Raw genomic sequence first — 15,552 nt, forward strand, 5'->3', positions numbered from 1 at the left:
CACTAATCTTTACTAATTCATAGAAACACATCTCAAATATGAACTCCCATTAGAAGCCTTCACAAATTAATATCCTACCAATATTTCCTCGTTCCTTCAGATAAAAAATGGGAAGAAAAAAGAACAGTTATGAGCAAAATAGATTATTAATGAACTGAGATAGATCATTAGCACACAAAATAATCATTTTAGGACTGGAGGTCAGTAGAACAGGTCTGTAGTCTGGGAAAACCCACAGGTCTTTATTTGTTAGGTCAAGGTACTTTCATGGCCCATCTTCCTGCAAACTGCCAGCTTTTGGGTGTTAGTGAATCTCAAAGTATAGGATTTAGCACAGGGTGTGGCCCAATAAATCAGTGTTTTCCTACCTTCTGAACAACATGCCTCATGATTTCTTTTTTTGTTTGGACTATCATCAATACTCTTTCTTTTCTGTTGTGAATACTGTGATAATGATCAGCTACGTGGATCTTTTCATACTATGATCTCAAATGGATCCACATTTTATAACCCCCCCACAATTGATTAGAATAAAAATGAGAAATGAAAAAAGTGAATAACTAAACAACATATAATTTCAAATTCTGAAGTGTGCTTGCCATAGTTACAGAGAGGTCTGACAGCTAGGTAATACTGGAAGTTTCTGCTCTCTTGTTGTCTGAGTGAACTTTGGTGACTCAGCCATACAATCTTAGCACCTTGGTTAATCATATCTAAAATGGGCATTAGAATTCCTATTTCATCACATTGTTGTAAACATTAAAACAATTTATAGAAAATTCTTGGACAGAGACTAATGGCAAATAGGAATAATAAGTATTATGGCTACTCTGATTTAGAAGACTCAGACATTATTGAGAAGATTGTTGATCTCAATGGGTAAAGGCAAGGGAACAGGTTTGAACAGAGTGAAAAGATGGCCTGTAAGTGGCTACAACAGGCACTCTGTCCATTCCTCTGAGACCTCTGGAGCTCATAGGGCCCTCTGCATTGTCCTGAGTGGGGATGATAGACTGTCCTGTGGGAGAGACAGATATCTGGAGCAGAGAGCAACTAACTGCCCTAGAGCAGTTAGTTGCAGCAGCCATGATAGTAAGCCCTTCAGCCATGAAGGCAGGTCTAAGGGCACAGTAGAGTATTAACAATGCATTTAATAACTATTATGTATTAAAGTTGCTTTATCATTCTTTTTTTGAAAGAACTAACTTTTCCAGAGTCTCAGGCAATACAATAGAGTAAATGGAGAGTCATGTAACAAAAGTCTAAATATATAAAAGATATAAAGCAAGCTACTAGAAAAATAAATATATTAATGTGTTGAATCTTATGAAAGATGCACCTTTATAACAACTCAAAGGGCTAAAAAGGAATTTAGAAGTGTCAGACTACTTAGAAATGTGCATTTGTCATGGTGATAGGAGAATAGCCAGTCTCAGGGCCCCGGATCATGATCTACCCTTTATGGTATCCCAACTCTGTGGTGTTGCTTCAGCTAATCGTACATGGGACTCACATAGCTGTGTACGGAACCCCCACCTGCATTTCCAAGTACTGTCTGTAACTCCTGAAAACAGCTGTTCTCCAGTAAGGGGTGCATAGAGTAATGATGTAGTTCATCCTCAGAATGGCAGACATGGACAAGAAGCATGCAATGGATCTCTAAGAAAGCTTGGACATTTAGGAAAATGAATTATAGAGGAACAATTACCTGGAGTTAGGTCCAGGATAGGTGGATCTTCAGTTGGTCCTGTGCTGTTGGCTCTAGAGAGACCTTTGTGTTGAGAAATGTACATTTGGAGGAAGACCACAATGGGAGCCCTCTAAATCTTGGATATGATATAATTTCCTATTTATCTTAGGGCCAAGGGATGCCCTGCATGTAGGAATTTTGGTGCTAAAACCAGGTAAGTCCTAGCCAAATACAAGCAAGTTTGTCACCACCATAGGACCCAAGACAGTGTTCTTCTTACTCAGGCCTAAGGGTCCTAAACTGTGAAATAAGAAATCTGTGTTTGGTCTTTGCTTCCATCTTCTTACACATAGCTCCTGAAACCATGGAATCTACAAGGTGATCAGCGTCTCCACATACACTCCTGGGATAACTGTCAGCTAGAAGCTCCAGGGAGCCTCAAGATGGGGACTAGTTGCCAGGGAAACCAACCACAAGTTTCGAGAGCTGGGACTTTTTGTCCCAGGAAGGTTGAACGGATCGCTAATGGCCAATGATCTAAATGATCTCACCTATGGAAGGAAGCCTGCATTGGAAGGAAAAGATGGAGTTGAGACAGCTTCCAGGATGCTGAACACACAGCAGTGCTGGGAGGGTGGAACAACTGAAAAGGAGTTGGGATACGATCGAGGGTAGATCATGTTTTTTTTTCCCTATAACTTGTCATTTGATTTCTTACCATCTAGATATTCTTGTCAGTATTTTTTTTTAAAGTAAACTGATAATCTAAGTAAGTAAACAACTACCTTGAGTTCTGTGAGATATTCTAGCAATGCTCAAACCCAAGTAGAGGTTTTGGGAACCTCTGATTTATGGCCAGAAGCAGAGGCGACATCTGATGTTCAGCTGGTGTGTGAAGTGGAAAGAGTCTTCTGGGACTGAGTCCTTAAACGGTGAGATCTGACAATGTCTCCTGATGGTGTCAGAATTGAATTAACTTGTAGGACATCTGGTTGGTATCTGCATAGAACTTGAGCAATGATTTTTGTGTGGATACCTATACAGCTAATGTCACAAGTAAAGCATTGGGAGTGGTGTGGGTATAGAAGGAAAAAAAAAGTTTGTTTCTCTACTCAAAATTTGCACATCTCTCTCCTTTTTACCCCAGGACATAGGTACATGCTGTTCTCTCTCTCTGGAAGCCTCTTTCTAACATTTCTATATTTCTATTTATTTCTTTTGCACCCTTTAGCTCTTAACTCAGTAGTATCTTCTTCAAGAAAGACTTGCCAGATCTCCTTAATAGAGTGATTGATCTTGTCTGATGCTCCTACAGGGTATATGCTACCCCGTCATGTCTTTCTCATCACAGTTGCAATTTGACATGCATTTCTCACAGCAGAGAATCATTCAACTATCCTAGGCATCCTGAGCATCACGCCATGCACGCTGCTTTATTGAGCAGAGTTGCTCACTCTCAAGTGCTCAGCAACATACAGAGTCTCTCCATTTTAGGGCAGAGTCAAATAATGTAAAATACACTATCTGGAAAGGGCAGTAATTTCCTCTGTGGGTTCTGATCATTTTGCTTATTAAATGCTTAAAGAGAAAAAAGATTTTCAGAGTTCTTTCACAGTGTGGCTGAATAGAGTTGGAACAAATTCCAAGAGTACAGTGCATTATCTTTATTGGATTTTGTGGCAAATTCTTCTTAAGTGTTTGGATATCAACACAAATTAATTGACAAACATGAATTTGACTTTTAGAGCCTCTGCCTCTGTCCAAATATTATCACTGAAGTTAGCAACTAGAGCTGCAAAGACCACAAAACAGGAAAATGAGGCAAATCCCCCTGTGTATCCTGGTAGTGTTTGGAGAAGGCATCTCCGTAGAGGTAATGCTGAAAGTAATGCCTGAAAGAGGTGCAGGTACACTGCCATTGGAATCCAGGTGCAGAGAGAAGAGCAGAGGAGAGGTTCTGGAAAGCCAGATGGATGCACAATATCTCTGGTGCCACTCTGAGGAGTTAGTAGTAAACAGCCACTTCCACCTCTGACAGCTGCAACCTGAGTATGTGAGATCTTAGTACAGAACAACTGGGGCTTAGTGTTGACATGTTTACAGAACAAAAGTGGGTACCCAATGCAAGCCTCTAAGTAAGGATGCTGGATGGATGAGGCAGGGGACTCAGAAGTTGAAAAGGGCACATACTTAGGAGAGAGAGACCAGGAAATAGAAAATACTCCGTCGGTGCTAGGTATTAAATGGACAGGCAATCTGAAAACTTTTAAAACAATGAGTGCTATAACTAATTTCCTTATATATGCACTGGGGATAAGAATGCTTCTCTCTAACAAAGTAGTTAGGTTATAGATATCAAATAAGTTCCTGACGTTTAAACAATTAACAAATGTCAAAATCAGGATATCACATCATGTGATTTGATTCCAGAGCTCAGGTTCACAATCAGTTGTACCATGCAACAATCCTTACAGGAGAATTAGAGGGTGTGGGAGGGAAAAGTAATGGGGAAGCCTGTTGGATACCTGCAGCACACCTTTTGTGAGCAAAAACATTTCAAAGTATAATTTTAACATAAGAATGTATTCTTAATTTTATAAGATAATCCCTGTTTAAAACAAATCATTAGAGGAAAAGTTGTATTAAATAGCAATACTTAAGAGATAAGTTCTTGAACATTTTGTTGTATAGGGGTCATTATCTTTCTTTGTTGTGTTAATATGTTATGTACATGTGCAAAATATATAAACTTTATACCACGTGCCTCTACATACTTCCATACTTCCAGGACATTAAATATGCTTTGAAATCAGTATTTTATTATTTGCATGAAGCTTTACCATAGATATCATAATTTATTTTATCAATACTCTTTTGTAATCATTTACCTGTAATATATTATTACTTCAATAACTACTTCAGTGAATAATTATATAAATCATCAGAAACAGCTCTCTGCAACCATGGGTTCTGCATCCTTGGATTCAGCCTACTTGGAGAAGAAAAAATTATAATTGTATTGAACAAGTGCAGACATTTTTTTTTCCTATCATTATTTCCTGAGTGTTACAGATTAATAACTATTTGTACAACACTTACATTGTAGTAGATATTATAAATAATCTACAGATGATTTAAAGAATACAGAAGGCAATGTTCTATGCAAATACTCTGCATATTCTACATACAAAATATATGTCAAATTTTTATATATCACATAACTAATGAACAAAATACCTGCTTATGTTTTCTCTTCGTCTCCTACAATATCTGTCTCCCATAACTAGATGAGCATATGATTTATAATAACAACTCATAATAATTTGTTGAAAAGAGAGTTTGAATGCAATTTCAGATCCAAGGATATGAGCAAGTTGAGAAGCAACAGTTTTTTGAAGGGATGAGACTAAGGCAAACATTAAGACTTTTCGAGGGAGAAACAAAGCCTGTTTCAGAGAGGATGGAGCCTATGTGTAGACACTGTAAAACAGAAGACATCCCTAATTGCCCTGTGTTCAGACAGTCCTGGGGTGCTCTCATTTCCTGATATTCACCAGAACACCAATCTTCACTTAACACACTTAATGATATAATTTTTATTTTTAAAAGGGAGTGCTGATGTTCCTACCAGCTTCAGAAGATGTTTCAAATCTGGTTGTGGAGTCATTCTATTTCCAATTAAGCAGTGGGGGGATTCAATTACAAGCTGTGGGAAGCGAAGAGTTTGTGTCAATAAACCAGCAGTGGTATTAAGGGTGGTTGTCTGGTTTGCAAACATTAACAGCTTGAATCCTAAAGGCGTATGCTTTTGAAATTATCTAGCTATTGCTTCTCCTGTACACAGGATTAAACATACCTGAAACCCAGCCTGGGGTTTCCTTCAAAAGGATTTTTTTGTCCTTGAACTCACAGAGAATTTGGGCATTAAAGTAGCATATTAAAGGGCTCATTGGGAGCTTGTTAACGAGGTGAAAGCCATAATAAAAAAAAAAAGAATATGTCAGAAAAATATCCAGAAGAAGGCAAAATAATTTGTTGCAGGATCTGCTTAAGGAAGAAAAAAGGAAGATTCACTCAGAATCATAAATTTTAGAGGTGATTATGTTTTGGAGATATATGTATAGTTTGTGTGTGTGTGTGTGTGTGTGTGTGTGTGTGTGTGTATAATCAAAAGTGGAAACTGAGACCTCAAAAAGTAAAAGCAATACCCAAGAACAGTCAACTGATAGGTGTAACTAACAACTAACTCTCAGCCTTGCTAAGAGTCAGAGGTACAAGTGGAATACGTCTCTTTAAAGGAATTTATAGCACAACTAGGATCTATTAATTCATCTAAATTTTCATTTTTCTAGTTCTATTAACTCACCTACATCATGCTAGTTCCTTTGCAAAACAAGTTAATTTTCCAAATATCTCCATGCTCTACGTTGTCATCTTTCCTTGTTTTTTCCTTTCACTAGTTTTTTTCTACTTGGCAATGCAATTTGAAATTGTGAGTTGGCTTTGAAAGAAATTGCTTGCAGAGTTCGTAGTGCATGTTTAGCCTTCATGTTGTCCCCTTTGGAAAGAAGATCTTCCTCTTAGATGGGAACACTTAATTCCCAACTTGTGTTAATTCCAAAACAAGGGCTATTTCCACTTAATTCCCCATGAAGCTGAAAGTATTTCCCGCTTTTCACAATTTACCAAACACTGTTCCCCCAGGAAAGAGAGTAACTCATCTCATTAGTCTTGGGGGGCCAGAACCAAGCTCATTCAGCTCTGCCATTTTCTCTGCTGCTCCACTCTGGTTCAGGGCAGACTGTCTCCAGTCTGCTCTGGTCTTTATTGACGTTTTTAATTCCGAAGGTAAATAGTACCATGCCCATTTGATCACAGATTTAAGATCACATTTTCTAGTCTGCTTTTCTGGAAGCAAAGTTTAGGTTTTGACTTCCATCTATCTAACAGTTGGCCTCAGCAAGGGGATTCTGAACCAGAGTGCAAATGTTGGGCTGAGGAGCAACTGTAAAGCAGTTAGATTTGACGACTGAACGTAACTGTTTTCTGAGGCAGAGAGCACTATCTCCTTTAAGTGGCCCTAGGAGACAATATTTTCCTGGTTAGCAAGGCAAGAGATAGAAGAAACAAGCTGATGGTTACTTCTCCCTCTCTTCCTCTTTTTAGCTTTCTCTTCTCTCTCAAAGTTGTAGAATTAGTCGGGGGCAGGGGTGGGAAACAGGAGGAGACAAAACACAAAATAAACTAAATTGGCACTGTGGAACTTTAATCCCATAAAATAAGAGAGAATTGGGGTTGTTCTGGAGAGCTACAGAAAGCCAAGTATGGGAGGGTGAGATTTTACATTTACCTTTCTCTCCTTTTTATTTTTTACTTTTTCTGAATTTTTAAAATCGTTTGAAAGAGAGGTTGTGGTGTTTGAATTATTAAAATGCTACAAATGTCATTTTTATTCTCAAATATATATGTGCTACCTTATATTTCAAGACAATGCTCATCTTTAAAATAGACTGGTACTTTTCCAAGATGGAATTGGGAAGTGTTTGTGTGTGTGTGTTTGTGTGTGTATGTGTGTGTGTGTGTGCATGTGTGTACACAAGCAAAAGTATATGCTGGTTCAGGCGTATCCACACAAGGGGATAGTAAGAAAAGGGATAGTAAAGGTCTAAAACTGATTCTTCATTTTCTTTTCCCATAAAAATAGGATAAATACTTCGAAATGAATTCTGTATGAGATGGTGGTAGGTTCAATAATGGCTCCCTCAAAGAGGTCTACATGGCAATCATTAAAATCTTTCAATATGGATTTTGGGACTGTGCATACATTAAGGATTTTGAGAAAGGGGAGATTATGGTGGATTATCTGGGTGATCTCACTGAAATCAAAAGTATCCTAATAAGTAGAGGGCAAGAAGGTCAGAATCAGAGAAAGAGATGGAGGATGGCAGGGAGGTTGGAGTGGTGTGGGCCAAGGGGTGTGGGCCAAGGGATGTAGGCAACCCCTGGAGGCTAGAAAAGACAGGTGTCTCTTCTCCCCTGAAGCCTCTGTAAGGAACAAGCCTTGACCACCCACCTTAGATGTCTGAATTCTGGAATTGTAAGATAATAAATGTGTGTTATTTTAAGCCACTCAATTTGTGGTAATTTGTTACATCACCAGTAGGAAACTAACGCAGGGATGATTAATGACTAAATGGCACATTAATCAATGTTATGCAATTATTCTGATTTCCACATTTGTGATGAACTAAACACGTACCTCCATTTCATACCTATGTGACCTTCTTAATAGTGAATGTGTTTTAAAAAAATGTGTGGTCTTTTTGCCAGTATTTTTCTCCTTCCTGTGAGATCTTTAGATGTATCTGAATCCATTCATATTTAAGATTTGTCTATTGTATTTTAACCTTTGAGGTTTCTTAAAGATTGGCAGCAGATACCAATGTAGGCTTCCTTAGGTAGATTCTGGGAGAATTGGGAAAGAGAACTAACCCCTCTAACCCTCTATGTAACCACTTAGTGAGCTATTACTATAAAAAGGCTCACAAAAGACCTAGGCTTGGGCTCATGCAGAATGGAAGGCAGGTTTAATGTTGGCATTTCTGAGAGCCTGAGAAGCAGTGGATGTTGAGGATTCATTAAAAGACCAAGAGCCCATTAGCTCTCCTGGAACCGTTCTTCTCAAAGCCAATCAGTTCACTCCTTACATAAGGAAATAAGTTTAATAGCTTATTCAGGAAATAATTGGATTTTAAAAGTCCTAAAATTAATTATAATATAAAATCATTGCGTTTTTTCCTTAAACAAAATAGAGTAGTAAAATTTTGAGTGTCTTAACTAAAGCCATCTTTTTTTTCCCACATAAACTTCCATTTCAAAGAAGTTCAGATTTTAATAGTTCTTCAAAGTCTCTTTTTAAAGAAACCCTAAACTTTACTATTATAGCTAAAATGGGATTATAAAATCAATCTAATATAAATTGAATCATTAATTAAGTCAATTTTAAAAGAAATAATTCAATTTCATTAAGGAATTGTTACACTGATATTACAAAGTGAATGGATTCTTGTAATTAAAAAGCATTGAGTTCCATATGACCATTCATCTTTCCTCTTCTTTTAACCATTTTGGTGAATTTCTAAAACAGAATTTAATTAAACACTGAAACAAAGACATAACTCAAAATTAAAATTCCATAGAAGAACTCACTGGCAAATCATTTGGAGTTTTCCCCTCCAATATTTAAAGGAACCATAGCAAAGTGAAATATATATAAAGTTATAAGAACCTATGTAAGAGAATCACAGCGATTAAAGTATCATTAATAATCCCTGTGATATCTCACCAAGCGAAGGGACCATGTTCTAAGTTTTTGAGATGAATATTTATTAAATGTTCCTTAGAGTTCACCCCCAGATTCAGATATTCTCCAGTGTCAGATTTGGTGTTATTCAGATCTTACAGATGACAAACCAGACATTTGGAAGATCATAATTCTGAAGAAAGGATTTTTGAGGTTAGAGACCCTTCAGCTTGCTCTATTGCAGTGTTTTACTGCTTTGTCCAACTGTGAACTTCCTGAAGCTTACTTGCTTCATTTGTAAAGAGGGAAATCTCTCTCACATGGAGATATTACTAGAATTCAATGGAATGTAACTTATCAACTATCCACTAAACCCTGGGACATGGAGAGGATCAATGAATATTATCTCTTTTCCTTTTTATTTTTCTTTCTTTCCATTTTATTTTTTCTTCATAATATTGTGGAACTATAGCAGAAAAGGGGTCCATTTGACCTCTGTTGGATGGTATATGCTAGGGGGAGTGATTTTTTTTCCTTCTCTTTGCTTCAAAATTGCATATCGCAGTTTCTGTTTTGCAGTTTAAGTGGACATCTTTTAGATAAAATAAGCCTATATAAAATGCCTTGGACAGAAGATTTGGGAACTATAAAAAAGGTATACACATATGCATGTGAAGTCATACTGGGATTCTCCTACTGTTCTACAAATAAGTTTAGCTTATGTTATTTTCCGACTTCTCTTTTCTTCATGTTTTATATTCATTTGGATGACTTCCACCAGTGATTTCACCCACAGACCCGCATCTTTAAAAGGCTTTGAGTAGGGCTCCTGTTTTCGCCTCTCTCCAGTAATTCGGACCACAGCAGCTAATTGCACTGTCTAATTGTATCCTCAATTGGCTGATTGCACCCACAATTAACTAAATATAAGTACTAAGCATCATGCTACATTCAATTTTATGCCTCAAAGGGAACCTCTGAGAGAGAGAACTTGGCAGTGGGCTATCTTCAAGAAAACAGCTTCTCAGACTTGGAATTGCAGGGCTAATTTTAAAGCTTCCAAATAGTTTCTAGTTGACACAGTCTATAAACCTGGTGACTATCTTAGGTATACTTTCAAGGATATAGGATCTGGGTGAGTTACAGATAGGCCACAGTTTAAGAGACCTGTCAGTGGAGGCACAGGGTCACACCTCATCAGGATTCTCCTTAAAATATCCTTGAGCAGCTCATGAAATTACCGCCCTGACCAGTAGGTGTGCAATCATGGCAGACTGGAACACAACTGGGGCCTTCATGTGTTTTAATCCCACAGCAGATCCGACTGCCCATCTTCAGCAATTTGAAAGGCCTCTTTGAGGAATTAGTGGCAATGGTGCATTTGAAATGCAGGTGCTCCTATAAAGCAAGTGTCTCAAAAACTGGCTTTGAGAGCTGGGGATGTGGCTCAAGCAGTAGCGCGCTCGCCTGGCATGCGTGCGACCCGGGTTTGATCATCAGCACCACATACAAAGATGTTGTGTCCGCCAAATACTAAAAAATAAATATTAAAAAATTCTCTCTCTCTCTCTCCTCTCTCTAAAAAAAAAAAAAAAACAAAAAAACAAAAAAAAAAACCTGGCTTTGAGCCAATTTAAATCCTACTCTGGAAATCAGGCTGGAAACACCATAATTGTAGAAATCTGACACAGTTTGGTCTTGAACTTCCAAATTAGCTCACATCTTAGAAAGATGTGCTAAAGATAATACTGGTTGATCCACCACTTCGGAGAGGAATTTCTCCAGGAGAAATTAAAATTCAGAGTTTTGCAGAGGTCGCTCAGCAGTCACTAGAATGTTGTTGGTATAGCAAAACAAAAGGTAGTAGAAATCTTTTCCTCTAGTTTAGTAAAAAACCAAAAGTTCCTTATACAGTACATACAATAAATAGAGCAGATAACCAGAAGAAAAAAGAGAGAAAGTGTCGTTGAGAAATTTCTAGCCTTTGTTTTAGTCTGAGAAAGCCCTAGTCTTCTGCCACCATTTGCAGCTTAGCTGTTACCTAATGGTTTCAGCAGTAGCCCCCATTATCATGTTATAAGGAAATCTTAACTTGGAAGTGAACTAATCTCAAGGTAAGGGCAAGCCTGTACCTTCCAATTCCAAATGCAGATTCCTGTTTCCACTACTGCCACCACACAGTTCTGTAAATCTGAACTGGTAACAGACCCTCCACTCAGCTGCACAAACCATATATGCGATGTGTTATTTCAGCTATTAATTCTGCAGGTGCATTAAACCCTTACCTCCAGCTTATTACAGATCAGTCTTTATGTATGTCTTCTTTATAGATGAAGTGAGATAAATAAAATATGTTTTTTTTTTAATCAGTGGAAAGGTAACAGGTCTGTAGTTTAAACTTACATGATATTACAAAGATTTAAAAACATTCAGAAGAGGGAAGATGTTTGTTGTCTTGGAGTGGGGTGTTGCAGAGGGCCTGGAGACTGGGACAATATGAGAGATCAGAGAGTAGGTAAGTGCAGCCACTGATTGGAAGGATTTGGGAAAGGTCATTTTAAGAGAAATCTCTGAGATTTTAATTAGATTTGGGTATGAAAAGCCCAATGCTATCTCAGTAACACCTGCTTTATTTGAGGAAAAAAATATTTGAGTGAATTGTGTATTGAAACTAGAGAAAAGTCTGAGCTTTTGGTTTAGTTCTACAATAAGTTCAGAGGTGATGACTCAGAAGAGTCCATGGAAAAACAAGTTCCTGGGAACATACCTCAATGCATGGGAGACCTTGAACTTCTTCATTTGGTGGATAGAGCTGTTCTAGTTATCCTTATCTAAAATCAAGAAGTTGGAGAATAAGCCACTACATGATCCAACTGTATGACTCCTAGGTGTTTATCCAAAAGAATTAAAATCAGCACAGATGCATGCATACCCATGTTTACAGCATCACAGTTCACAACAACTAAGTTATGGAACCAACCTAGGTGTTTATCAATAGAAGAGCAGATAACGAAAACAAGGTATGTATACATAATGGAGTTTTAGTCAGCCATACATAGAATGAAATTGTGTCATTTGCAGAAAAATGGATGGAACTGGAAAACATCATGCCAGACTCAGGAAGTCATTGTTCATGTGTTCTCTTTCATATGAGGAAGATAAAAACAAGGGAAATAAAGGATCTCATGAAAATAGGAGACTGGTAGTTTAGAGGAAGGAGATAATGGTGAAGGAGAAGGGGAGGGCAAGGGGAGGTACTGGGGAATTAAATTGATCAAATTATATTATGTGCACATACAAACATGCCACAATGAAACCCACTGTTCTCTGTGATTACTATGCAACAAAAAATTTTGATTTTTAAAAAACTAAGGAGCCAGGAGATTTCTAGCTAACATCTAAGTTACACTCTGCCAAGGACTAATTCCACTAAGAACATGGAAATGTTTATTAAAATAAGGCATTCCTAGGAGATACCCCACTGTAGTAAGGAAGACCACTGTGAACAAATACGAATAATGCAATATGGTTCATGCTGTTGATATTTGCATAACTTGCCATGGCAATCAAATGAAAGCTAGAACTTTAGACTAGTTCCTGGGATCCTCAAACACTCCCTGATATAGGATAATTAATAAGTTAAGTTCAGAGCCTTATCTGTTGTACAAGCCTTAAATTCTGGGAGATATAATCCCAGAGTAAGATACATTATGGTTTCTGGGGATCATGAAAAATCAGCATTTTCTTTGCCTATCCAACATCCCTTTGGATAGTGAAATTTTAATGCCTTTTATCCTTTTGAATCTTTATATCAGAACTGTTCTACGTAGGCTCTGAGAAATCTGAAGTTAAATTTGTTATTTTTGAGATGGAGGAGTTTAAATAAGTCTAGAAAGTTCAAATGAGGTTTGCATAGCGATTTACAATTCTGAGCACTTTATCAGACATGATGTGGGATCATAAATCCATCTCTAAAGGAACAGCCTAAATGGACTTTCTTTACTTAGAAACTATCATCTCGTGGCAAGTGATTTTCTCTTTTCCATTTATGAGAGAAAATACTCGGCCTTTACTAGCAAGCAGGCAGCTGTCATTTATTTTTTGGCATAATTTAAAGTCCTTTAAGTGCTTATTTTTAATTTTAATAATTTTGGAGGTGTTCACTTGTGCATTAAAATTCAGGAAGCTGACATAGCCCTCGGCTTACCTTCAGGGCAAAACTGTGTGCAAGACATGCTTCTATGAGATAATTTGTTTCCTAATTGGCATCCGTTTGCTGAAATACAATTAAAGTTATTGCTCTAATATTAACATCAACATCTTGATTGCTCTATAAAATATGAATATTTATAATTTTTTTTCTTCCAATGCAGATATCTGTTAGGCACTTTTTTTTTCTTGGCTTTGGAAGTTTCTTACTTATTGAAAGTTTTAATATATTACATTCCAGGAATGATATAGGAAGGGTCTGAGTAGCCTGCTAAAAGTTTAAAAGACTGTAGGGTTAGACCATTTAGACTCTACAGAGTTGTTCAGAGGATTATTGCTAAGGCATTATGTTTTGGTTTCTGGGGTACAATTGACTTGAACACCAGAGAATTACATCATCTGTTCTGCTTACTCTACATCATTATTATGTGGATGGTAGAAGTCAGATGATTTTAGTGTTTCATGTTTAATGAAAAGATTACCTTGCATTTGCTCTGGACTTTAAGATTTTTAGTAGACTTTGTATCAATCTCAAGTGTGACTGATCTAGAAGATGTGATATTTCACCGGTAAGTCCTTAGAGGCACCATATGCAAGAATTTCCCCCCATAGCTGCTTGAAACAAGAATGTATGAACATAATCCTATAACTGTTTGCTCAGTTAAACTGATTACTCTTTATCAGCTAACATGTTTTGATTACATTTTTACATTTACTTACGCATCAAACTCTAAATATACCTTTCAATTAGAAAAGTAATATAAAATATCATTCATGTTAAAGATGTCAAGTAGTAAGAAAGGGTATATATTGAAAAAATAAAAGCTCCTTCCCATGTTGGAATACTCATTTTGCTTCTCCAAAGACAAGTGTAATTAAGAATTCCTTAGCTCTTGTTCTTCTATCTCCATTCTATTTTTCCTCCTCTATTATCTTAAATCATTAGATGGAGCTAAGCAAGACAGGCATCTTAATGGAGTAAGAGGGTCTTCAAAGGTCTAATGCATTTATCAAATTCAAATAAAAATAAAGAGAACTCCTTGCAGGGCAGGGAGGCTCTTTGGGTGTAAGCATACAGGAGGGAGAGTAGCACAGGGTTCACATAGTGGGCAACAATTGGCAGAACTTGAATGGGCATCATTGAAACTTGAAATGTCTGAAGATTAAATAGTAATAAAGCAGCAAAGTTAATGCCATTATTTTTTAGGTTCCAGCATGTTGTATATGAGAATATCCTTGTTGCTAGAAAATAATCTTAATTATTCAAGGGTTGGGGGCAATTTACTCTCACATGAGTCAAGAGAAACTCACTTGTATTGTTTTGCAACTTTTCCCTGAGTTTGAAAATAAAAAGATAGAAATTCTAGTGTTTTTCTAGAAATACCATCTCCATATGAAAGTAGTTATGAATATATAAGTTTGTGTGTATATTTTCTCACACAAATGGGCGAATGTACATGCTATTCTTTGCTTGGAATTTTTCTCCTAGGGATGATCTTGGCAACACTATGTGTTAACATATTTACCAGGCATTCAGAAGCACTCATTTTTAAAATAGGAAATTAACCATCTGTTTTCTTTGAATCACAGTTTCGAATAAAGCTCTGTGATCATATTTCGACCTCAATAGAAAATTTTACTGCTTATAGTTTGTCTTTCTTTGGTTTAATACATGTTGGTTCCATATATGTAAATAGACATAATTGAATTCATTTAAAGTCACTATTTTCTCAGGTATATTCAATTAATGTGGTGTGTAGGTGTGTGTGTGTGTGTGTGTGTGTGAGAGAGAGAGAGAGAGAGAGAGACAGACAGACAGAGAGAGAGAGAGAGAGAGAGAGAGAGAGAACGAACACCAAAATATGAGTTCTAACTTTCTTTGACCTTTAGGATTACAAAAGTTTAAGATATCATTTCTTTTGTTTCTATTTTAATACATTAATTTGAAATAAAAATAAGGGACATTGGGTGATAAAAGAACCACAGTATTGATAACAAGATGCTCTCTGAGGGTTATAATAGTTTGAATCATTTTATAGAGCATTACTCCTTGATGTACCTATTTTATAAAAAAATTCTATATGTGAATTGATAAACTCTTGCATAGAGTGACCACATTCAAGAAAACCAAATACCTGTGAAAGGTTAATATAAACTTCTACTTGAGTAACTGGTGCATTCTGGAAGGTATAATCTGAAACTTTGAGAATTACAGATCATCAGATATGGAAGTCTTGCCAGTGCCTAGCTTTACTGTTCAAACTTTTTTTTTTCTCATTTGAGATTTTATTTATCTATTTTGAAATATTTAATTGATTTTCTTTTTTAAATACATGACAGTGGAATGCAT

Source organism: Callospermophilus lateralis, chromosome 18, assembly GCF_048772815.1.
Source record: "Callospermophilus lateralis isolate mCalLat2 chromosome 18, mCalLat2.hap1, whole genome shotgun sequence".
Classification (NCBI taxonomy): domain Eukaryota; kingdom Metazoa; phylum Chordata; class Mammalia; order Rodentia; family Sciuridae; genus Callospermophilus; species Callospermophilus lateralis.